This window comes from Cupressus sempervirens, chromosome 7 (assembly GCF_028749045.1).
Source record: "Cupressus sempervirens isolate cs-2001-9-10 chromosome 7, ASM2874904v1, whole genome shotgun sequence".
Lineage (NCBI taxonomy): Eukaryota > Viridiplantae > Streptophyta > Pinopsida > Cupressales > Cupressaceae > Cupressus > Cupressus sempervirens.
The window spans coordinates 84,123,210-84,150,534 of NC_143124.1; positions in this window are offsets into that span (position 1 = coordinate 84,123,210).

Below are 27,325 nucleotides of genomic sequence, written 5' to 3' on the forward strand. Positions count from 1 at the left end.
GTGTACCTTTAGTACTGATTCATATGCAATGTTTCCTAGTTATGTTGCATCAACTGATAAATCTTCAATCCGGTATGAGTTGATGCATCGCTAGAACTTTATTTTAGTGAACTTTGGATAGGGGAGTGACCCCTAACTTACCTCTTAGATACAAGAATGCATCCTTAGGTAATGGTTTTGTGAATATGTTAGCAATTTGGTCCTTTGTATGAATACATTCCAATCTAATCTCCTTATCTTGCACCAATTCTCTGACAAAATGATATTTTATTGCAATGTGCTTGGTTTTCGAATGCATCACTAGATTTTTAGATATGTTGATTGCACTTGTATTGTCACAGAACATAACAACAGGTTCTTTGATTTCCATCTTCATGCCTTCCAACAATTGTTTAAACCAAACAATGTTAGAGCAGTTTACTGCTGCAGCAACATACTCTGCCTCTGCTGTTGATTGAAAAGTACAATTCTTCTTTTTGCTTGTCCAAGAAACCAACCTTTTTCCAAGAAAGAATGCACCTCCACTTGTACTTTTTCTGTCATCAAGGTTTCCTACCCAATTAGCATCAATAAATACTTTCAAATCCAAATTTCCTCCAAACTTATACCATAAACCATATTCTTCAGTTCCTTTTAAATATCTCATTATTCTTTTGATTGCCATAAAGTGGTTTTCTCTTGGTTTTGCTGAAAATCTTGCTACAATACCAACTGCAAGAGCAATATCTGGCCTTGTATGAACTACATACTGCAACTTTCCAATCATAGATCTATACAATATTTGATCTACTTCCTTTGATTCATCTTCCTTGGTAAGTTTTAATCCGGTACACATAGGAGTCCCAACTGGTTTACAATCTTCCATTCCAAACATTTTCAATATCTCTTTGATGTACTTTGATTGAGTAATGTAGATACCATTTTTATTCTATTGAATTTGAAGACCAACAAAGAATTTGATCTCACCAAACATGGACATTTCAAATTCCTTGTTCATTTGTTCTGAGAATTCTTTGCACAGATCATCATTCCCTGTGAAAACAGTATCATCTACAAATATTTCTACCAAGACAATCTTATTATCTTGTCCTTCCTTAATATAGAAGCTACTGTTATCATTAGTTCTTTGAAAACCAATCTGAATAAGATAGTTATGCAATCTTTCATACCATGCTCTAGGGGCTTGTTTCAGACCGTACAATGCGTTGTGTAATTTGTAGACCATGTTCTTCTTATCTGGATTAACAAAACCTTCAGGTTGTTCAATGTAAACCTCTTCATCCAATATACCATTGAGGAATGTTGATTTGACATCCATCTGATAAACTTTGAAACCCTTGTGAGCATCATATGCTAGTAAGGTTCTGACTCCTTCCAATCTTGCAATAGGAGCAAAAGTTTCTCCATAGTCTATTCCTTCTTCTTGAGCATATCCTTTGCATACTAGTCTAGCTTTGTTTCTTGATACCTTACCATCTTCATCCAACTTGTTTCTGAATACCCACTTAGTTCCAATTACATTTTTGTCTTTAGGTCTGGGTACAAGATTCCACGTCTTGATTTTCTCTATTTGCTCTATTTCTTCATTCATAGCCTCAATCCAACTATCATTTTTCAATGCATCTTTAACATTTTTAGGTTCAAAATCAGCAAGTAAACAAGTACCTTTCAACTTATTCCTTGTCATGGTTCCTTCAGATTTATCTCCAATGATCTGATCTGCTGAATGATGTCTTCTGACATACTTGGCTAATATAGGTTCCTTGCATTTTCAATGGATTTCATTATTATCCTTTTGCATTTCAACTTCAGGCTCTTTCTATTCTAGCTCGATAGATATTTTCTAAATAAATACTTGCTCGGTAGATACTGAGTTTAACTCGGTTTGCTGTGGTTCGATTTGAACTTCCTATAACTCGGTTACAGATGACTTAGGAGTAGAAGTTTCTTGATTCTCTGATGTAACTGGTACTATATCAGGTTCACTAAAGACAAACCTTTTATAATCTTCTAGTTCCCTTTTTCTTTCTTCTTCAGCCCTTTCTACAAACTCATCAACTTTCACATGTGCACTTTCTATGACTTTGTGAGTAGACAAGTTTAAACATCTATATGCCTTACTTGTGCATGAGTATCCAAGGAATATACCTTCATCACCTTTTACATCAAATTTTCCTTTTCTAGATTCTTTCAAAATATAACATTTACTTCCAAATACTTTAAGATAACTTACATTAGGTTTATAGCCGTACCATAACTCATAGGAGGTTTTGAATGAGTCTTTCTTCAGCTGTACTCAATTCAAGGTATAGACTGCAGTGCTGATTGCTTCCTTCTAGTATTTGATAGCAATGCTCTTTTCAATCATTAATATTCTTGCACAATCCATGATGGATTTGTTTCTTCTTTCAACTATTCCATTCTGATGGGGTGTTCCAGGTGCTGATACTTATCTTTTGATTTCTCTTTCAATGCAAAAGTTATTGAATTCTTGTGAAATGAATTCTCCACCTCTGTTTGACCTCAAGAATTTTAATCTTTTTCATGTTCCTTTTCTACTCTGGCCAAATACCATTTGAACTTTTCAAATGCTTCCAATTTATTTCTTAGATACATGACTGTCATCATTCTTGAGTAATCATCAACAAAAAGAATGAAGAACTTTTCTCCAGTATAGCTTTCAATTCCAATAGGTCCACATAAATTAGTATGCACAATTTCTAATATGTCTTCAGACTGATAGTTTTTACTTTTAAAACTAGTCTTTCCCATCTTTCCAATTTGACAATTTTTGCATAGACCGACTTCAGGTTTCTTTATGTTGGGAATGCCTTTTACTTTTTTGAACTTGCTTATCTTTACCAGATTATCACAGTTTACATGACACAACCTTTTATGCCATAACCAACTTTCCTCAACTTGAGCAATGAAACATGAACCTTCACCTAGTTCAAGATAGAACAAGTTACCTTTAGTTTGAGTGCCTGATCCAATCAACTTTCCTTTCCCATCCAATAGTCTTGTTTTACCATGCATGAATTCTACTTTGATTCCATTATTGAGTAGTTGTGCCACACTTAACAGATTATGCTTTATTCCTTCTACCCAATAGGCATTATCACATATAAGTTCTTTGGTTAGAGGGATTCTTCCTCTTTCTTTTATACATCAAGGTTCATTGTTACCAAATCTTACACTGCCACCATCATAGTCTTCAAAGTATTCAAACTTAGTTTTGTTGCAAGTCATGTGATGAGAGCAACCACTATCTATGATCCATGTATCATTTTTTCTCATATGAGAAATGAGTGCCATTTCTTCATCACTATCAGATTCATCTTTCACAGCAATATAGAAAATCTCATCTTCTTCTTCATTATCAGAGTCATTAGAATCTTTAGCCATAAAACATGTTTTCTTACCTTTGTCCTTGAATGATTTGAAATCTTTCTTGCCATTCCATTTTTGATCTTTTTCATCTTTATTCTGCTTGTTTGGACATCTAGCAGCAATATGACCAACTTCTTCACATGAAAAATAGATTAGGGGTACTTTACCTTTGTATTTTTCTCTGCCTCTAGAATATTTTCGTGCTAGAAGGGCTTCAATTACTTCAAGATCACTATCTGAACTTTGGTTTGATTCATCTTCACTTTCTGACTGAGGTTTCATTTTTCCTTTCTCCTTGAGTGAAAGTTTGGCTTCAAATACTAATTCAATGTTTTTGGAAGATGGAATATAGTTATCAAAGTTGTCTAGTTCAAATGCAGTCAATCTTCCAACTATAGCCTCTAGATTTATCTTATGATTTGCTTCACATCTTCTTTCCTGAATTGCAGAGACTCTGATTGCATAAATGGGAAGGAGAGTTCTGAGAACTTTTCTTATAACTGTCTCTTCACTGATATCTCCACTAGAAGCTTTGATTGCACTGACACATGCTTTAACTCTTTCAACATATTTTGCAATGTTTTCATCCTCTCTCATCCTCATTTGATCAAATTGTCCTCTTAGACTTTCTACTTTGGCTCTTCTAACATTATCATCTCCTCCATATATCTCTTTCAGCTTTTCCCACATTTCAAAGGTAGTTTTGCAGTCCTTGATATCAACAAATTATTCATAACTTAGAGAAGATGCTATATCTATCATCATAATGTTATGAGTCTTTTTTTCAGCAATATCATTGACAGATAGTGTACCAGCTGGTTCTGCATACTTTTCATCAAGGTACTTCAATCCTGTATCACCAATAGATGCTACGTGAAGTCTCATCAGTCCTTGCCATGCTGAGAAGTTATTTTTGTTAAGTCTTGGGATTTCCCTTTTGTAAGACATCCTAATCTTTGGTTTAGATCCTTGAAATCTTATCCTACAAGCACCAAAAGCTCTAATACCAATTGTTGGAAATAGAGATGGAGTAACTGAGAGGGGAGGGGTGAATCAGTTACCACAAAAATATTTCTATAGACCCTTAGATGTCTTATAACTGCTGATGACACTAGGTAACCACACAACTAGATGTTGAAACTTGATAGATGTTATGTTAACTTTATTAATCATTTTAAAGTGATTAACATGCATGCATAAATAAATAACATGAACACAAGAGACACTAGATTTAACGTGGAAACTCAATTTGGGAAAAACCACCAAGTAACTAGTTACCAATTTTCACTCTTCTGAAGTGAGCTCTGTTAGGAGCCAACCCTGTTAAAGGTTACAAAACACACTATTAGGTGTGACCCTGTTAGAGGATTTGATCACCTTGTTAGAAGTGGCCTTGTGAGAGGTCTTTAAAACAATTCAACTGAATTGTCACCTTGTTAGAGGATTTACAAAATGGCTATCAAACCAACTCTGTTAAGAGATTTTGAATCACTATTACAATTATTAGAAAGCAAAAATGAAATGATCTAAGATATAAGAAACTTATCTTTTTTGAATACAGATCTCTGTTCTACTTCATTAAATCCTTACTGATCGAATGCAACTCTACAGCTTCATAGAGATGATAAGTTCTTCCTCAACATTCTCTCATGTAATTGCTTATATATTCACGCTTTTATGCATCCAAACGCTTCTCCCTCTATTGAATTCACAACTTGACCTTTCATATATAACTTACAGATTGTCAAGTCGGCTCAATTACAAGTTTACAACAACTGGAAAAATATAAATCAGTCGGCTGCACAAAACAATTAAACTTAAGTCTTTGGAATCATAAAATTCTTTGCTGCCCGACCCAGCTTGGTGACCACTGCTTCAAAATGATTTCCCCGTGTTAACCAAGTGAAGCTCAGTAAACACTGCAAACCTTGCAACTTCCTTCAGAGACTGAGTTACCTAGATAAATACTAACCTTCCTTTGTTTACCAAGTGAGCTCGGTAAAAGCTAATTTTTCTTTGCTTACCGTGTGAGCTCGGTAAAAGCTAACTTACCTTTGCTTTGCTAACCATCTGAGCTCGCTAGACTCTGTCTGATAACTAATATGACATTCATGTAACATCAAAGACAATACACAATTAACAATTGTATCCAATAGATTGATGTCTCTTTGCAAGTCAAATAGATAGATTAGATGTCTAAATATATGAGTATACTTTAGGTATCCATCTATATGTGAAGGTTTAGTTGATGCCCAATTAATAAGGGATTAGTAAGCTTGAAGGTTACATGTTCTTTATTGTTGCATACCCAGGTTATGCTGAGATCCAAACTTTGATCCAAACTTTAATTGAATATCTTTCCCATTATGTTTAAGAGCTAAAAGAGTTTTCCCTCACTTGGCTTATTAGGTTCATGTGCTCTTTTATTAGCTATTTCACCCATGAATGCTTGCATAAACATAGAAGATTAAGTGGTTTTATCTATTTTGTAGATTCAGTAGTATGCCTTCACACTAGTACCATATAAAGAACTTGAGGTCCACCTGCCTAGGTCTAATAGAGTGTGAAGAAGAAGAAGGAATTAACCTTATAGTTGGCCCAAGACTGCAGTCAAGTTCATCCATCATAGGAATTTTCTAACCTAAGATGTATTGGTCTGGTTTCTTGGTTATTTTCAAAACTATTAAATTAGGAGCAAACAAAATGGCAACTTTGTTGGGGATCTACGAAGTAATTCACTATTAAAAGGACAAGAATCTCTATTGTAAACTTATATATTTCAATCCTATTTTTTGGAATGGTTTTTCCCATTCAATTCACCAACAAAATGGTGACTCTATTGGGGAGTATTGCAATATGAAGGTGATTCAATACAATTACAATAAAAGCATGTGTAAAGTTTGTCATTAGAAGCAAGGTCATGTTGAAGTTTCATGCCTCCTAGTGATGTTTTATCTAGGACTACAGTAGCTTTGAAGGTTGAAGAAAGATTGTATTGTCACTAGTGTTTCCATCATCAGTCAATTTAGCTTGGAAGTGGTTTCAAAGTGATGTAGTGTTCAAAGTCAAGAATGAAAAAAATGGTTTTTTCTTTGTATTTCAAGATTATAAATCTATAAGACTTATTTGATGATGTGTGTTTTCTTCTACCATTAAAAGTCTGGTTCAAATTTTGTCAAGTAACAAATCTTGTTTTATTTCTCATATTTATGAGTGGAACTCTCTCTCTGTACCAGTATATCCTAATGAATTTCATGTTTGAAAGTTGAAGGACTTTTAGTTGTATGGGCAGATTTCAAGCTCTTGATAGCTTCTTGGAATAGAAGTGTTTCTTGATTAAGATTCAAGGTTGTTGCTTCTGCTGATATGAAAATCTGAGTGCTCAAAGTAAATCATAGCTATGATTTATTTGTCCTATTAAAGAAGGTGGTTTCTCTACAATGGTTTCATATATGGTCTAAGGAAGTTCATGTCAGCACCAGTGCCAGAATCAGCAGAGGAAATTTTGCATTAGCACTGAAGGTATTCTACTTTTCATGAGTTTCATTTTCATGAAAGTTTAATGTTTAAAATTAGTACCTCTATTATTGATTTTTAGCACTAGAGAAAGAGGTGAAGTTTTTATTTTAAAATGGATTCAGACATTAGGTATGGGGTTAGTCTACAATTTATTGATAGTTTGAAAACTGTGCTTAGTAATATTGTTATGTTGAATAAGCAAATCCACAATATGGTTGTCAGTATAGTCAAGGGGAAAATGGGAAGTCTTCAGGGTCTAAATATTCAACAAGTTTATGTAAAGTTTAACTTAGTAATCAAAATGATGTCTTTGCATTCTAGACTAGAGGAATCTTCCCTACCAAGTGCTTTCCTAGATATTATAGTGCCTGGTTTAGTCAATTGGCCAGTACCTATAATGTTACAAGAGCTTTTACAAGCTGAGAGATTCATTAGGGAGATGCAAAGTGATAATGATATTGTTCATAGTGTCTGTCCTAATGATGATAATACAACTGTTGAAAGTCAAGGTAATCATGAATGTAATGAATCCTTAAATAATGATAATCTATCTTCCAAGTGTGAAGAGATGGATTCAACTTTTAATGAATCATAAGATTGCAACCAACATAATGAAGACATATATGAAATTGAAAATGAGTCTTCTGACAGTGAATATGATTTTGAGGAATTTTGTAATAGCAGTAGAGTTGTTGATTGTTATGATGAAAATGAGTATTGTAATGATTCTAATATTTTAGATTGTTTTACTAATGTTGTTTCCATTGTAAGTTCTTCATATCATCCAAAAAATAATCACAGCCAAGAGAAGATTTGTGAGGAAGTCTTCTTGAGCCTTGATGAGATTTTAGATTTATTGGCTTGTGAGTCTGAGAAATATGTAAGTATTTATGAGGATATACATATTCTCCCTCATAGTTTTTATTCATATAGTCAAGCCACTTCCCCAATATTTGATGTAGACAAAGATATAGAATCTGAAAAATCTTTATCAAACTTTGGAGGTGCATATAGTAACACCTCAAGTGTATATGCACATGACAACTTCATAGATGTAGGGGATGTGTTTGAGGGGAAGTTTTCTACTGTCTCAATATTTTCTAATGCTAATGATTGCAGTGAAATATATTTTGATACTTTAGATGAGGAGGAAAACATTGAAAATAATGTTGTTGATTTTGATTTTCCTTTTTATACTAACAAGACTTGTAATGATGATATCCTCTCATGAGGATGATGAACAAGAGTCATACCTCTCACTAGGTATCATCACATTCCCATCCTTAGACTATATGAGCGTTCAAGGCATGTACAAAGCAATATCTCTAACTTATCATTTTAATGTGTTTCCCAAATATTAATTATCATATTATCACTTATTACATAACTTACAATGAATTATCCTGCCAACCACTCTGGGCTTTGGCCCCCATTGCAAGTCCCACCCATCGACATGCACTTAGACTACCTTCCCAAAAATTACTAATGTGAAAACCAATGTTGCTTCTTCCCCAAGATATTTTAGGGTCTCCTTAGGTCATACACTTGACCAAATAGGTCTTCTACTCACCTTATTCTCCTTAGGACTACATTCAATAGTTCTTAAACTATTCAATTGGTGTACATCAACCAAGTAGAACAAACTTGCTTGTTAACTCTCTATCAACACAAGTAACTCCAAATGTTCATTAGACTTCCCAAATGGATTCATAGTCATCTAGGAATATATTTGGACTCCCTTCAAGGTCCTCAATCAGAATCAATCAGTAAACCCTAATCAAGCTCCAACTACTATGCAAAAATGCATTCAAATGCTTGAAATAGGGCTACAAGAATTAGCCCTCCAAATGAAGTAAAACCAAATTATCTTACAAAATTTCTTAACAAGGGGTCCAAAAAATCATCATTCCAAATACCCTTTTTAGAGACCTTAAGGATTTTGGGGTTATAGGGTTCCCAACTTATCTATATTGTATGGGCACAATTCTAGCATTAAAATAAGGGTTTGGCAATTTGTCTGATGGAAACAGTATTTGTCCCTCCTTAAGACTTCCACCAAGGCTTCCCATTTGTATTGGGGTTGCTCCATAACACTTTCTAGCATACTCCAGGCTCTATTTGAACTATTATCAATGTCCAACCTCTCCAAATCCACTTGCTCTACTTTGTGATCCCTAACCAAGTTACTAGGACTTGCCTAGGGCATCATTCAATAATAGCTCCTTAGAATTTGAGGGACCCATCTCAATTGTACACAATGTACATGGATTCATTTTCCAAATCCCAAAATACCGTACAGGTACTATGGTGGGAAGTGGCCCTATGACTCCATTTGTGCAAACAACCTATTTCAGAACAACAAATTGGTAGGGAACAAAACTATTATTTCCAACACTCAAAACCTTAAAAAATGAAAAACCAAAACCGTACAAAATATTAAACCAAGCTACTCTAATACCTAAAAAAATAAAGTCCCAAATCTAATCCATCTACATGCCAAATCAACTCCAAAAGCATAAAATTGTTGAAGAAACTTGATACACAATTTGTACAATGCAATAACCAGCTTCACCAACCCCTTGAAAAGGCTGAGAATGAACTCATATAGGCTTACCATGAGTGCTCCTAATTTTTTCAGATAGTTATCACCTCTTCTTGTAAAAGTTGTACAAAATGCAAGAAAATTTGTCAATGTTGTCATTGACAATATTGACAACAATTGAGCAACCTTTACTTCTTGTTGAGTTAGAACCTAAAACTTCCTCCAAAAGGCATGAAAACTTGTGTAATTTCCAAATAGGACCTAAAACAACCAAATAGGACCTAAAACACCTAAATATGGCCTTAAAACCTCTACTTAACCAATCTAACCTTTTAGGCCTCAAAACACCTAGTTTGGCCTAGTGAGCAACTAGAAGCAACTTGACCTATTTGGGATTGTTAAACCTATTACCTTACCTTATTCAGACTACATGAGTCCATTTATTCACTTAGTGGTGTGGCTAGCACCACTACAAGAAAAAATCCCAAATGGAGCCCTAGGTCTTCCTTAGCCCACCTAGGTGCCCTTGCACCAATCACAAACTACAATTGTGTCTCATACCACAAAAGTAATTTATTGATCAAGTTCAATTCCTTAATAAGAAAGCCAAAAATAACATTGGTTCTCAAAACCCAAGTTCTCATAAAGGATCATCAAAAGATATCTCATAAAATAAATCTCAATTTGAATAATAAAATACATCATGACATCCAATCAAATAATTATAAAATTAATCTAAAAAATGCCTCTGGTGCACATCCTAACTTGGCCAACTAAATAACCCACAAAGAAAACCATCACGAAAATAAACATCACAAGACTATAAATAGAATATAAGAAAATACATAGTTCTTAGCTATATGATTTAATTCCATCAATTTCTCTTGTTTGGTTTGGGTCACAAGGATGTGTTTAGAAATAAAGTAAGAATATACATGTTAATGTAAATTGTTATGCTAACATACTTATTTAAATCAATAAGTATTTAAATATCAAATCTCTTTGTGCATATAAAATATCATTCCATTTTATCATATTATTAATTTAAATAATCTAAAATTGTTAGAGTAAAGGGTTAATGTAATTTCATTTATTAAATTACCTTTACTCCCTTCTTAAGATTTCACTTTATGCATATACATTTCCATTTAATAATTAAATAGTAATTATTAACTATCATTTACCTCTTAGGGTTTCCCTATTTAGGTTTTACAATCTCCTTCTATAAGGATTGATCAATTGTAAATTTCATTCATCCTCCAGTCTAATAATATTTTTTTTTCAGAGCCAAACCCTTGTCTTCTCTTTATCTCAGGTTCTTACTGTAGACACCTAAAAATCCTTTAGAAAATAATATTTTTATTTTCTGAAAAAAAGTCTCTGATGACATCATCATTTATTAATTAATTAATTATTTAATTAATTTATTTATTTTTATGCCATTAAATCCCTTTATCTTAATTAAAAATATTTAATTAAGGAATCTATCCCAAAAATGTTTAAATCTTATTTAAACATTATTTCCTTATTTATTAATTATTTAATTAATAAATTGACCAAAAAATTCTAAAATAAATAAAAAATTTATTTTTTGCCCAAAACTTGGCCAATTTCCTTAAGACCACTAACCTCTTCCAAAATCTTCTAATCCTTCTTTAATTTTAATTAAAGGCTAATCCCATCATTTCCTACCCCTAATCCCAACTCAAAATATTTAATTAAGATTAAATATTAATCCTCATGTTTATTAAAAAAGTTTTAATAAATATCTCCTCAACCCAAACCCTTGAAATAAATAAAACTTTATTTATTTTCTAAAAATCTAATTTATCCTCATCCTAGGAAATTCTAGACTATTCTAGAAAGTCTTTATCCTCATCCAAAATCTAGACTCTTCTAGAAGATGTCTTTAAACCTAATCCTAATCCCCTCCTAACCTTGTCACATTCCCTAAACATGGGTTAAAACTTACTAACCTAAGCCAAAGTTAACAAATATCTCCTCCTTCACCCACCCTCATTAAATGCCATCCACTTGCCTATCCCTAAGCTAATCCTAAACCATCCTAATCCATCCTCTAATCATTTGCACAAGCCTAAGCAAGCTTAGAACCTTCCTAATCAAGCCCAAGTCGAAATTGCTCTCATCACCCTCAAAATATCTCAACCATAAAACTTTATGAAGTCCACTAGGTCATAAATGACTCTTACAAGCCCTTTTATTGCTCTTACAAGTCATTATGAGGGTCTTTATGAAGATTTTATCCCTTGAGCCTCCTTTGTTGAATCATCCTTCCCCTTTCCTCCATCCTCTCACCATGTGACATTTGTCACTCCTTGATTGGCTGTAAGGAACCACAATCCATGTGCTCTCCTCTCATGCAATCTGAGCCCTCCATGAGCTTTTTCCCATCCTTGCATCTTAGCCCTCAATCCCTCAAGCCTCTTGCCTATAAATTGGATCCTTCCCCTTTGCAAAATAACACAATCCATGAAGTAAAGTCATAATGTCATTTTGAGAAGCCATTTTACATCAAAACCATACACTCACACCCAAATTCCAACTCCATTTGAAGCCCTTTTTGAAGCATAAGCTTGAGCATACATCCTATCTATTTAGACAAAGCTACTCAACAAGAGAGCTTCTCATTAAGAGAGCCCATTAATGGCTCATATTCTCAATTGAGAGTTCATCTTAGTCTATCTTGAAGTTTATGAATTTTGTTTAGTTTGTAGAAGCTTTATTTAAATTTGGTTTCTATTAGCATACTAACATTGCTCATATACACTTACATGTAGGTATTCTTTGAGTTTTGTAGATTTGTGTTCCTCAAATCTTTCATAAATCATAAATGATTTAATTAATAAAATAAATTATAAGATTAAATATTAATATCAATTTCATTTCTAAAATATGAATTTGACTTTATTTAAGTCCAATAATTTTATTTTTTTGGCAAAAGTGGACAAGCCACTAGATATTTATATATATATATATAATGAAAATTGGTTCAAGAGCTCAACTAGGAAAGAACCAAAAAGAAAACCCAGCATCGTAGCAATATTTACAATTGGGTAACATTGATATTTACCAAATTGACTATATCAATTAATCATCAAAACTCGAATTGTACATTTTCACTTTCTTCACACAACAGGTATGGGGACCTCAAATTTAGTCAAAACAAGATTTTTGACAATTTGCAAGAAAAACCTAAAGAGTGGAGAAAAAAACCCAAAAAGGCACAAGAGAATAACGCTCTGCTACCTTTCATCCATATCCTTACTAGTGGCACCCAATACTGAAAATCTCATCCAAGATTTGGGCAAGATAAGGGAGCAACATCCCACCCCAAACTCAAGCCCTTAGAAGAAACATTTGAAGGGCCAACAAGAAAACCAGTGGGTGATAGCAAACCCCAAATGCTTGAGTTGATGGCATTTGGATATAGATGCCGAGAAGGATTAGTAGAGACATGGTGATCATGACCAGGATCTTTAAAAGCTAAGAAAGACTAGGTACTAGGTTCACTAACTAAGTGTATTGGGGTAGCCTAAGGTGTCCTCTCTTGTGTAGCCTTTGCACGAGTGTCAGCAATTGGGATCCCCAAAATGTCAATCAGGGACAAGGTAGCTTTCTTCACCTCCTTTGTCAATTGGTACCTCAAGGCACGTGTTATGAGTTGCAGAGTCCTGGTAAGGAGCTGCGTATTGTGCTTTTCGAAAGTTTTATGCATCACTTCAAAGGTCAACATGGATTCATAGCTCTTCATGAGTATGGTTCTCGAGAATATGCCACCAAACAGGGCATTACCAAACCACAAATCATAATTTTGCATTGCACATTTCAATTTATTATTAGCCCAGTATTTTGGCCAAACAACCTTAATGGCAATTATTTCCAATCTCGATAGAGATTGAAGAAGATCGATGGCATTGGACAAAAAAATGGAGGCCAAGGTACAAGGAAATAAAACATTCCTTACTGATGCAGAAAAAAGGTCCTCTCCAATTATGGTTCGAATTGCACGTTGAGTATTCTAAGAATGCATGATGAACATACTATCCATAATGACATCCTCAAGAGGGTGATGAAAAACATCTTCCTCCAAGGCCAGATGAAGTTTGATTCTAAAATTCTTTGGCAAGATGCTATGATGGAACTGATGACATTAATCACATCTTACACATGCCTCTTGAGGAGACGACATTTTGCAAGCAATTTGGATGATAGATACAACAAATTGAATAGAAGAAGATGTGGATTCAAATACATTATGCATATTTATATAAATTCCTCAACATATGCACACCACACACAAGGAGTGGAGTACCTTCACTCATTCATGCAATACATAGGGTAAATCAAAGACATTTGCAAATTAAAAAGGACAAAGTACAAATCTGGCGCGTACAAAATTGAAGAATGAACAAATTGATCTACTTTTGTATGTGTTGAATTTAATTTTTTTGATTCCAAAGTACCACTCAAATGATGTCATCCAAAAAAATTCTGATCAGAATAGAAGATTTAGTGTGTTTTGATGATATTTTACCATAAAATCACACATGTGAGTTTGATTTATCAAACCATCCATAAATGTTCAATACCCAATTTGTATAATGTGTAGTGACCATCAAATGAGTCATAATGTTCACTACCTCTTACTCAGCACATACAACTCAGCATCTATCGACATCAACTATAACTCAACACAAAAAGATCCACAATCCATTTAGCACATATGCTGAACAACATCACAAGGCACACTTGGCATTTAACAATTGAAGTAACTCCCATCTGAATCGACCTCAAAATACTAGCTCGGAAAAGCATGCTTGGCACCTGAGGCAACTTGGTACCTTTCTGACTTGGCTAAAAAAATAACTCGACATATATATGTTCTACTTTAGTACTTACTGTAAAGCATTTTACTCGGTGTCATCTATGACTTAACAACTCGGCCTATATTTTTATGCTCGACACAAATTGGCTAGCTCAGAATATGAAGTATTTTACTTGGCATTATCTATGACTCAGTAGCTTGGCACATATAGGCTTACTTAGCATATGAGGCTTAATACTCAGCATCAACTATGACGTGGCACTTACTTGGTACATGAGGTCCACTTGGTGCCAACTGTGACTCGACACTTATGAATTGGCACTTATAAGTTGCTCGGTTCATGAGATCCACTTAGTGCCAATCTGTGACTTGACACTTATGAATTACTTAGCATATGAAGTTCATTCAGCTCCTAGCAAGACTTGGCACATATGTAGCACTAGACACATGAAGCGCACTCGAAACCTAAAGTAACTCCACACTGGAAAAAGCTCAGCATAAACAATGAATTCTGCTACTAAACACTCAGTACCAGCTGTGACTCGACACTTATGATTACTCAACATATGAAGTTCATTCGACACCTAGCATGTGTCAACACATATGTAGCACTAGAAAAAGCATGGCATAAATGATGAATTTTTCTACTATAGGTTAGTGGCCATTATTTTCTACAAGTCTTTGTACTACTCCATATATATAGAAGGGTTTAGCGTACAAGTTATAATCCCATTACACCCTAAGTTATAGAGATAATCTGCCATGTATTACCCTCCCTATATGTGTGTGAAACTCTGACCTCCTGAAATTGATCAATAATGTTCCAAATTTTTTGTAGCACATAATTGAGCTTCCAGGAAGATGAATTTCTCTTAATACATGTAAAGATTATAACTTGAGAATCACCTTCAATATGCACTTGATGGAAATTCCCTTTCTTTGCAAGGATTAGTCCTAACAACAATGATTGAGCCTCAACCATATTGTTAGTTCCTATAGAGATGGGACCTATTGTAATTGCAAGGACTTTACCAAAGTAGTTTCTAATGCAAGCTCCCAGGCTAGATTGCCTTGGATTGCCTCTAGATGCTCCATCAAAGTTGAATTTGACAAAGCTAGATGAAGGGGGTTTCCATTTGACTGTAGATCTATCTTTAGGAGTTTGCAACTTGGAAGGGCCAGTTCCAAATGGAATAAAAATTGATTTCCATTCTCGAATGATACTTCCATCCCAAGGAGTAATAACTGGATTAAATCTATATCTGTTGACACTTGCATCAGTAACTTTAGAAATCAAATTTTCAATGATTTGAAGTAATTTATCTATTGGTGAAGATTCTTTTCTAAAAATCCTCTTATTTCTTTCCCACCAGATAGCCCAGATTACTAATGCAGGAGTACATTTCTAGATCCCTACAAGGACATTGGGATAAGGGATTGGCTATGCCTGAAAGATATCCCATATGTTATTTTGTAATGGAGTAAATTAGTTTAATTTGTTTAGTATAAACATCCAGCATTGGTATGCAAATTTATAGTTGGCAAAAAAATGGTCAATTGACTCATCCTCCTCATCACATAAAACACATTTAAAAGGAGAAGCAATACCTAACCTAACCAATCTGTCACTTGTTAGAATTCTATGCTTGATAGCAAGCCATGTAAAACACCCAGCCTTGGGTAGCACTACTTTATTCCAATAGAACTTGAAAGCTCGAGAGGGTGTCTTTGCCGATTCAACTTGTTGGAGAAGTTTATATCCTTCCTTGATTGAGTAATTTTCATTTTTAGCCAGAATCCACATTAATCGGTCTTCAGCCTTTGATACAAAAGCCTATCTATCTGAAAAGATAGATTGAAGTTGTCTTTTGCATTAAGAATCTAAGGGGAGTTGATCTGGATCTTTCCAAATAACTTTCCTTGAAAAGATGCAAATGGCTTCCATAAAATGAATAACAAGGCTACCCCATTCTACTTCTGTAACTAAGACAACATTTTGAATGTTTGAAAGTGAATTTAAAGGAGGATGTCCATTCCACGAATCTAAGGCCAATATTAATATTTACTTTTCCTTTAGTTTATATTGCAACCAAAGATAACTCAAATTTGAAAATTCAATTTTAATTATGTTATATACAATTTCTCTCATAATATTAAATATTCATAACTAGATGATATTATAGTGAACTCCACTATAACTTCTCTTAAAATATAATTAAATCACAATTATATATTTATTAATTTGTAACTCCACTTGCATTAATATATTTATTTTACAGGCCTAATTATATTTTCATCGGCAGCCATATTCCTACCGACCCTGACATTCACAGTGAAAAGGCAGCTCTAAATAACCGGTAGCCGACAAACACCGACAGCTCTACGAACATTTGCCGGCGCAAATTTCTTAGCCAAGAAACTCTTTGTATGCTCAGCGTGCCCTATTGGTTTTAAAAAGCATAAAAGCCAAGCCCACAGCAGATGTGGGACTAATAAGTCCCTCGCCAGAGTTAATCACTAGTAACCACTGCCATAACCTTCCGCCAGTGGCCATCTGCTACCATCATTCCACCACACAGCGAAACACCAGTACACATGGTCCGTCGACCCTACCAGCAACATCCCAGTCAATAGACTGCAATTGGCCTTGTCAGCATCTAACGCGACATCTGCATCAGCTTGCCCTATCGGATTTTCTATACAGTCACCATCTAACTCAGTCTGCACAATTAACGAATCCATACGATAGGTCAGAGGACACGTGTATTTTTTGTACTTCTGATGTCATCATTTGTACAGATGACATCACACTGATGTCATCAGTGGGCCGAGTTTGTGCTGATGTCATCATCTCATGATCTTAAAATTAATGCTCATTTGGACGTCATCACAGGCCACTTTTCAACTACTACGACAGTCGTTTGACCATCACATTTAACTTCACAATTTCTCCTCCAAACCCCTCTCCAGATTGCTTTTCAATTTGGCAACCTGACTTTGCAAGCTTGTAACTTGCACATCCGGACTCCGATTTTGGTGCAATTCTTTTTGAAATCAGGAAGAATTTCTTGAATTTTCTAGTAGTGTGTTGTTTTCTAGTTTTGGTGCACAGATTTTGCAAAATTTGCATTTTTTGGTGACTGTACCTACATAATCTTGCCTTTTGCAACTTTATAAGCTCCGTACAGGCACATCTAGTCACCTTTTCAGGTTCTATTTTTTTTGAAAGTGCATATTTTTGTCTATTTTCCAGATCTGAAGTCAGATTCTAGGGTTGTGTGGACAAATTTCTCACTTTCAGAATTAAGCCTTCTTTGGCATTGTAAAGCTTTGATTCTTTTCAGAATTGTTGTAAATCTAAGCTATAGTGCTTAAGTGACAAATTTTAGCCTCATAAGGCAGTTGTAAAAACAAAATTAGAAAGTCCACTTTTTTCATTTTGACAAGTGGCCCATTGTAAATGCACTACTTATAAAGTGCTAACAACATCTTTTTTTGGGGGGGTCTTTTGATTGAGTGAAAAAGGGGGGTGTGTACAGTGTTTTTGTGTCTCTACTTTGTGCTCTTTCATTTTTGCATCATGGGTTTTAAATGTCCTCCTATAACTTCACACAACTATTCTACATGGAAAGATATTGCATGGAGTAGATTAATGGAAAGAGGATATAGTTTATATGTAGATGGTACAATTACCAAACCTACTGATGCTAAAGAACTCATTGATTAGACAATTCATGACCGACAAGCTTTAGGTGTTATCAGGAGTTGTGTACATGGGGATCTTCTCTTTCACATTAAAAATTGTTTAGAATCCAAGGAAGCTTGGGATAAACTTGAACAACTGTATGGTAAAGTGGATGAAGAAAAGGGATTTCAAATTGAGGATGATCTACTTCTCTTGGATCCTAAGAATTATGACACAATTTAGGATTATATCATCAAAGTCAATGAGTATAGGGCACTTCTAAATGATTGTGGAAATCCCATGAAGGATGATAGGTTGATACATCACATCCTGAAGAAGCTACCTTCTGAGTACGACAACTTTGTTTCGAGTTTTAATACTCACAAGTTAACCATGGGATCTTCTTACTAGAAACCTTCCTTTGATGGATTTGCAGACATGTTGATTGTTGAACAATATCACTTGGTGTATTTTGGACTTCTCAAGTCATCTAAGACCAAAGCCTTGGTGGCTAGTGATGCTCAAAAATCAAGTCAAGGGGGAAAAAGCAACAACAAGAAGAAGCAGTGGAAGCAGAAAACACAATCTAAGACACAACATGACTCCTCTCAACAAGTTGGTTCTACTTCAAACAAGAAGGGAAGTAATGAAAAGAAGGAAAAACTCTTTTGTGCATACTGAAAAAAGCCAAATCATGATGAGCATCATTGCAAAATAAAAAGAATCGATGAGTTAGAAAATCTACTCAAGAAGAATAAGATTCAAGTGCCAGGTACTTCCAAGGATTCTACTCCTAACTCTTCAAAGGGTAAAGGTCAAGCACTTATGGCCAACACAAGTTCTTCTTCGAAATGGATACTTGACTCAAGTGCCTCTTACCACATGGGTTCTTCAAGGCAAGACTTTTCTTCATTGAAGCAGTCAAAGGTACCACACATCTTCGTGGGAGATGATGATAAAATGGCAATTGAAGGAAAAGGACATGTTGAAATGGAAGATGGGGAATTCAAACATGTTCTCTATGTTCCAAATCTAAGCTCTAATCTCCTATCAGTTTACCAAATCACTCACCTTGGAGATGGTCATAAGGTTGAGTTCCTTCCCAATTCAGTGATGGTGCCAAGTCCCAAGATGATTCATTGGTAGGAGTTGGGAAAGTCAATGATGACAAGAGGCTTTATTCCTTCTCCCATTTTGTGCCTAAGAGTTTTTCTCAAGCCTTGTTAACTCACTCACATTCAAACATGCAATTATGGCATGAGTGGTCTGGTCACCTTGACTTCTGCTCTCTTCAGCAACTTTTCTCCAAACACATGGTTAAAGGTCTACCTAATATCAGCTTTTCTAAGGGGGAGTGTTCATCTTGTTCAGTGGATATGCATCTCAAGGAGAAGTATGATAAAGGGAAGTCTTCTCGAGCTCCAGTTGTTCTTCAGCTTGTTCACATGGTATTAGTAGGACCATTTGTAGTGACTTCAGTTAGCCAAGGCCACTACATACTCGCATTTGTTGGTGACTTTTAAAAGTTCACTTGGGTCTTCTTCCTTCATCACAAGAATGAAGTAGTTCATAAAATTCAAGACTTCAAGACTCATGTTGAATGAAAGTCAAGGAAAGCCATCAAAGTACTAAGAGTGGAAAATGAGAACAGATATGTTGACAGGAGACTTAAGAACTTTTGCAAAATTGAGGGGATTGAGCTTTAGAACTCACCAACATTCAATCCGCAAAGATAGATGTTACAGCCATGAGGATTAGGACTCTCAAGACCATGGAAAGTTGCATGATAAAGGCCAAGTCTCTTGATCCTACATTAGAATTTGAAGCCATTAGCAGTGCTACTCACATACTTAATAGGTCTCCTCATCCAGCCTTAGATGGAAAGACTCCTTTTGAGGCATGGTGCAGAAGAAAACCAATTGTGAGTCATCTTAGATTCTTTGGTTGTCTAGCATGGGCAAACCTATCTTCCAGGAGTTGCAAGGCACTGACACCTAGGCCTTGTACCTTTATTGGTTATGAAGACAAGGTGAAGGCTTACAAACTGATGGATCCAGAGACACATGAGATCTTTGTGGAGAAGGATGTTCACTTTGAGGAAAGTTCTCCCCGCTTATCCTCTACTCCTCTCCGCACTTCATATACAGTGGAAACTGATAGTGACACCAGCGATAGAGCTTCAACAAATTCAGATATGTGGGGTTCTATTGACAATTGCAGTGAGAGGTCACATTAGTCAAGTCCACATGCTTATATTGCCATAGTGAAAGTCCATCACTACATGGTACATCTTGTCTTCCAGCTCCAATTTCATTTGACTTGGGAGATAGACTTGAGGACACATGTCTTCTCATTGATGATGATACTTCTACAGTTGTTGTGAGGGCTCACTCTGACCCTCATGTCCATTCTCTACATGATCAATCTTTCGAGGTTGATGTGATTGTGGATCCTTATGAACAGAAATTAGTGGAGGCCTCTTTGTCAGTCGAGGAGACAGATGGTTCAGTGGAACAGGTTCAACAAACATCCTTGAAAAATTGCATTCATTCTTTTCAACACAGTTGGAAGTGGTGAACTTGAACATCAGCACAGGGATACTTGAGTAGGTTTCCAGGCCACCACACATCTTTAGGACTGTACCTTGGGCATTGTTTCTTCTTAAGGGGAGGAACACCATTCTGCATTCTTGGACCAGCTTCTTCATCAGAGAAACTTTCACCTGTTGGCATTCTTCTTTTGAGGGGGGAGCCTCTTCTGTCTCTCTTCCTTCTCTCATTCTCTTTTGTATATACTGGATGTATGTCATAATGGGGGGGCCTTGATTACTCCATCCGTCGATGCATCCTCTTCTATCTCTCTTTTTGGGGGAGGGTTTTTCCCATGAGGTTTTCCCTCTTTCCCCGCTTTATGGGAGATTGCATTTTCATTATGTACATGGGTACCTAACATGGCCTAGTAGCCGGGACCCATTATGCATCTTCATCCTAGTTCGTAAGCTTAAGGGCATTCCCCTAAGTTGCACTTAAGGGGGGTGTTGGTGTAAATAAGTACTTTACTATTTACACTTACTTAAGTTTACTTAGGTTAATGCATTATTTAATTATATTGCATTATTTTATTATTTTTATTTATGAGACACTTAGGAGTTTGTGCAACCTTGTGAATTGTCATGTTGACAACATAGGAGTATGCACCTTTATTTGAGCACATGGTATCTACAACACTGTTTTACGTGCTCCACCCTTCTAGGCTTATCCTCTCATCACCGCACTTACTTCCGTGCTTAATGGAGGATAATCCATATCTGGTGGACATGTGCTTGGTTGTATGACACATCATGATGCTAACTTCTATGCATTCTAGAAGCTCTCCTGTAGCCTTTATATTCAGGCACTCCTAGTGTACTCTAAGCATCATGTTATTGAATACATTGTTATTTTGATCACACTCTCTCCATTTTTGGTCTATAGGTGTGCTTGTGTATGAGTTCTTGGTTCTTGGGTGAATTTTTCCCTTAGGCAAATTCTTACAATATATATTAAATTATAGCCCACTAAGAGTTTTAAAAGTAGTTGATATTAAAAAATCACTTATAAGAAAATAAGTAGTAGTTATTTATTTAATTTTTAAAATATAAAATATTTTTGAAATTAATAATTAATAATAATAATTCTTAAATAAATCTAAAAATTATATTATATTTTTATAAAATTAAAATAAACATGTAATTAGTATTTTCGAATGTCTTTGATCTCTCAAGTCATGCACCCATAATATACTTAATTTTTTTATCTTTAGTATATTTGGTTTCACATGGATGCATAAGTTTAGTTACAACATTCTTTCCTTTCAATCAATATTTTTCTTTTTTCAATAAATTTTGCAATTAAATTATTTTAGATACAAGAAGAATATTTATCTTTATTTTAAAAAATTATGATAATCACGTAATTATAATGAAAAATTTAAAGTTGAAACCCTAGTTGTTCGATTCATTATTTCTCTTCCAATTTTCTATATTTTTCTTAGAAAGGATTTTTAAATTATACAATCATAATAATTTTCTAGTTTTTTTCCTACTATTTTCCACAGCCAAGTTTTATTGATTAATAAGTTTTCCTTTTCAAAATACACAACATAATTATTTATTCAAAATCAATACAATAAATTTATTCAAAATCAATACAATAAATTATACAAAATAATAGCTAAAATCTGAGACAATCTGTGAATGCATTTAAATCCAAACCCTCTAATAATTTCCAAAATTCTTTTGCTCTAGTTCTAAATTTTTCTCCCTAAAACCTCTATCCCTTAGATGTGTTGGCTCCTAATTTAACAATTTTGAAAATGACCAAGAAACTAGACAGATGCATCTAAGGCTAGCAACTTCCTATGATGGACACACTTGACTCCAGTCTTGGGCCAACTATAAGGCATAACTCCTTCTTCTACTTCAGGTTTAGCTATACCTAGTTGGGTAGACCTCAGATTCAAATGATATCGTACCAGTGCAAAAACATATCCCTGAATCTATTAAGCAGAGTTTACCCTTATTTCTCCTAATGACTCATGAAATGACATAGATCTATAGTAATTAAATGCAAAGCTATGAATCTCATAAGCTGAGTGAGGGTTAAACATTTAGGTTCTTCAACATGAAAGGGAAAGAACGTTTGATTTATAATGTTGAATTCAGCAAACCCCTAATATGCAGCCATAAGACTTTAATGATCCTGTAGCTAACCAGTGCCTAACCCATTGGGCAAATCCATGAATCAATGCATACATATGGATATTTGATACTTATACATATATTCAGATACATGATCTATCTATTTACCTTGTAAATAAACATCTGTGCTCAATCCAAACCTCATTCTTACATGATATCCTTCTTAATAAACCTGCAACCCTACTGATTCACTAAAGCATTTACATAACCCCTTGAGTTACAAGCATCAATACGACAACATACAACCTTAAGGGACTACAACTATGATCTAGGCTCTTTGTTCAAAGATCGTAAAACATTGAAGCTCACTGAGATAGGAGACAAGATTCAAGATGAAACTCAACCTACTATTCTTTGTATTATCTTCTTTGAAACAATACAACCATATGCATGAAATGAAAACATGAAAACACCTAATAGATCTAAACTATCTATATTATCCTTCCTAATGCTGTTCATACAAGAGAATTATGCTAAAATTTTGGTGTCACAGTTATGGGAACACATCAAAAATTGGAAACAAAACCTAGTATCATAGCAGTGAGTGGTTTTTTCTCCAAAAATTGGAACCCTTACAATGGATGAAAGAAAAAAAGATACAGGAAGAAGATGAATCCTGGATCTGTCATGCAACTGACATCTATCCACTTGGAATTCAATCTTTTGCAACTGAAAAACTTCTCTCCTCTTTCCACACATTGATCCAATTTGTTTTCATCATTACATTGTAGCTTATTTGAAAATATCTATTTTTGAATGATAAAAACCTCTTTCCTACCAAAATATCTAATTTGCCTTATGAAAAGCTGGTGAAATCCCCATTTAACTGACTTAAACATGACCCCAACTACATTTTCATTATATGGTACTGATATTCAAGTCATTTTCATGTTATGAAACAGTTGTAAACTTCATTACCTAAATATAGTTGCACAATAGGAATTTTGAAGAAAAGCTCTTGTAGCACGAAAAAGTTGCTTCTTGTGTAAAAACTAACTCCATAATTGAAAAATTCATTCTCTCCCGGTTCTGACGATATACAATATCGCATATCTAGCCTCTCAAAAACCTATAGGAAGTCCATTTGAAAATTACTCCCTCTGCTATAAAACCTTGGTTTGCAACTTTAAATACTTTCAAAAATTCAAAATTTCCAAAGCTTAAACTTTAGAAAATAAACTTTTGAATTTAAAATACCTTGTACGTCTCTCATTTAAAAAATAAATTTAAAAGACATTTCAAAATTATTTTAATTTTTCCTGGGTCAACCTTCCCTTGATCAGGCCCTGACATGTGCCACGTGGCACACTACCATTGGCTACCCATTTGCCACATCATCTACTAACAAGGCATGCCCCATCATCTCTGGCCCCTGACTAGATCATTACTTTGGAATGCATCCTGGACCCACTACGACGTAGCACTCGAGCTCATTCCCACATTACTTAAACTCAACAAACTTTATTAATGCGAGAATGCACTGACCATAGGATGCGCCACGTGGCACAATCCTGTACATCAGTGTCATATCATCATTTAAGCACCTTCATTTAAAACTTTGACTTTGGCGACTTGCCAACTAGTGACCATAGGCCCCACCTTGCATCACGCGACTTACAAAAGCTTTTGGCTTTAGACACTAAGCATTCTATAAGGAATGGTATTTAAATTTTTATTAATCCCAACTCCCATCGAATGTGGGATAAAGAGTTCTAAGATTTTCTTTATTGAATGTAGACTTGCTCACTTTCTTTGACTGTGGGTGGCTTTGAACTGGCCTGAACCTTCTTTTATGTAGATGCGACGGCTTCAAAACATGGAAATCTTCCTAGACTACAATGTTCACATTTTTCTCTATCTTTATGTGTGAGGTTTTATGGAGGCTCCCCTTTTTTTATCTGCTGAGGCTTCTTTTTATGCAAGTTGGCCTTTGTGCTTTCCCCAGTGTTTTCTCATTTAATGGAGCCTCCTTTATTATGTTAGCTAGCTTGGTCTTCGCATACAACTAAGTCTTTGAAATCTCTTGTGTTTCATTGCATTGACTGTTCTCCTTAATGTGTTTAGTTTGAGTTTGGAGTTGGATGTCTATTACTTGGCAACTTCTCTGCTCCTCTCTGTGGTTTTTCTTTGAACTAGCGTGGGATTGTTCTCTATTATGCCATGGCCTAGCTGACTTCAAATAACTTCTTGCTACTTGTTGTGGATATCGAAGCTGCTTCCTTTGGTGTGAGTTGGTTTTAGATTGGTGGCTGGTCTTTTGATGGCACAAGCTTCCTTTTCATTGGGCAGCCCTCCTCTTGCCATTCCCATGGGTGATCTTGTCCTCTTAAATTGTGCTTCACACTGAAAATGCCTCCTCTACTATTCCAATAGCCACCCCTGCTCACATGTTTGTTTTAGTTTGTAGCTTCCCTCTTACATTGCCCCTGCGTGAGTTCTTATGGTGTAGTGTAGGCTGATTCCTCTCTTTTATTTCATTCTATTGCCTTTGATTTGGCTTCCCAAACATTGGCTTCTCAGTTGGTGAAATCTGTATGCACGGTATTTGGATCTTGTTCTTTTTGTTCATCATCAGATTTGCATTACTGCCTCCAAGCAGTGGATTGGCTTCTTTTTCATTTTTCTCAAGTCATGGCATCTCCTTCCACGCAATATCCTCTACTTCTTTCTTTTACCATAAGCCATCCTTGTGATTTCAATTAGATGCACCAATAGCTTCAACAATAAAGACTCTTGGGACATGGGGTTGACCCTCATTTTCTTTAACACTCACCAAATCTCTTGATGTATACCCTGGAAGAAACTTCATGAAGAGAGTTGTAGAACTTTCTTGAGTAGAGTCTATTAAATCATTGGTAGCTGAGTGTGGAGCCTCTCTTGATGAAGTAGTGCCAGGCAATCTAATAATATCATTTAGCTTTCTCACCCTTTTGATGGAGTAGAATCTAATGATCTTACACGGTGCTTTGTTTTTTTTTTTTATAGGTATTTTCCCTGTGATTCAGCCCTTTTCCTCTTCCTTCTTTCCTGATGGCCCTTTGGCCTAGAAGCAACTACTGTATCACTCCAATTTGACTCATCTGAATCATCAATGCTCGAAGACACTTGGAATATTTCCCATACTCCCAACTTTTACTTTTTTCATGTCCTCAAATGTCTCCTCAAGTGTTGGATCTACAAACTTTATGATAGGAGGAACTCCAGACAACTGACTTGCTATCTTTCTTAAACATTCCCCAATTTTCTTTAAGTAATTATAATGATTAAAAGAAGCCATTATAATACTCATCAAAATTTCAAACCACAATGTCTATTCAATATGCAAAAATTAGTCGGGCCCAAAGTGGGTCTGGCTAAAAAAAATTTCGTTTTCGAATGACTAACATTGCAAAGTAGCCTATTGACCATCTAGCACTGATTTAAAACAAATTTGACCACTGAATAATCAAATAAAACTCAGTCTAAATCTCTTTTGCAAACAGTCAATTTGATGTCAGGAGGTCCTTTGACTAGCCTTAAAAACTGATCCAAACACCCGATCGAGATCTGAAAACTAGCACACTGAATCTCTGCTCTACATACTTGTACCATGTCGAATCTCATCTCATGAAGAATTCAGGATCAAAAGATATTCACTATCAAAGTTGACCTTTCAGAACTTCCTGCAATAAAACATGTTAGAAAACAATAAATTGGATTTGGATTTGGCTTGGAAAACTGGGTAAACTGACACTTGGGAGAACGAAACTCAGGGCATTGGTTCTCTGTCATGAGGAAATTATGGATCTGGGATTTGGGCTCTTGAAAAATAACAAGATGCAAATGGCAAGCAGTCAAAGTAAGCTACTTGTGTTTTGCAGACTGGAAACACTGATAGAAAAGCATTTTTTGCAAATGAAATTGACCTGGGAAAGGATGCAAATGGATTCATCAAGATGTGAAAATTGGCACACTTAAAGTATTTTTAGAGTATAACATAGTGGTACAATTCATTCAACCTCACCTATCATGGATTAGGAGTTATAATGCCACGAACAAGAATACTGAACAATCTACATTTTATGACACCAGTAAAAAGATAGAAAGTGCATTTGGAATCGTGTTCGAAAACTAATCAAACAAATTTTTCATAAGCTAAAACTTGAAACATAAAAAGTCTCTAATGTCTACAATGTGACACAAAAGGATATTTGGCATTTTGGTCAACTGGGTCAAAATTATTAATTGTCAAACAGGGCTTCCCAGAATTCAAAAATAATTTCAAAAGCATGAGAACAATAATTGACCAATTTTGAGGGGTTCGAGACCTAGTCAAACAGACTTGAAATGACTCAAAATTTGAAACATAGATTCTTAGGTATGGATATTAGATACTCCCAAAGTGGTGAGTCATGATACACTTTTGGGTGCGAGATATTCACATGCAAACACAACCCCCTAAGGCTGTTTGACACTAAGGTGAAAATGCAGAATTGACACTTGCTCAAATCAGGACTTCACAAAATGACTCAGAATGATAATTTATCATCATAGAATAAGTGGATAGGCTGAATGGAAGCTGTTAGAAACATTAAACACCTCTTATGCTTCAAATGGGCAGCCAGT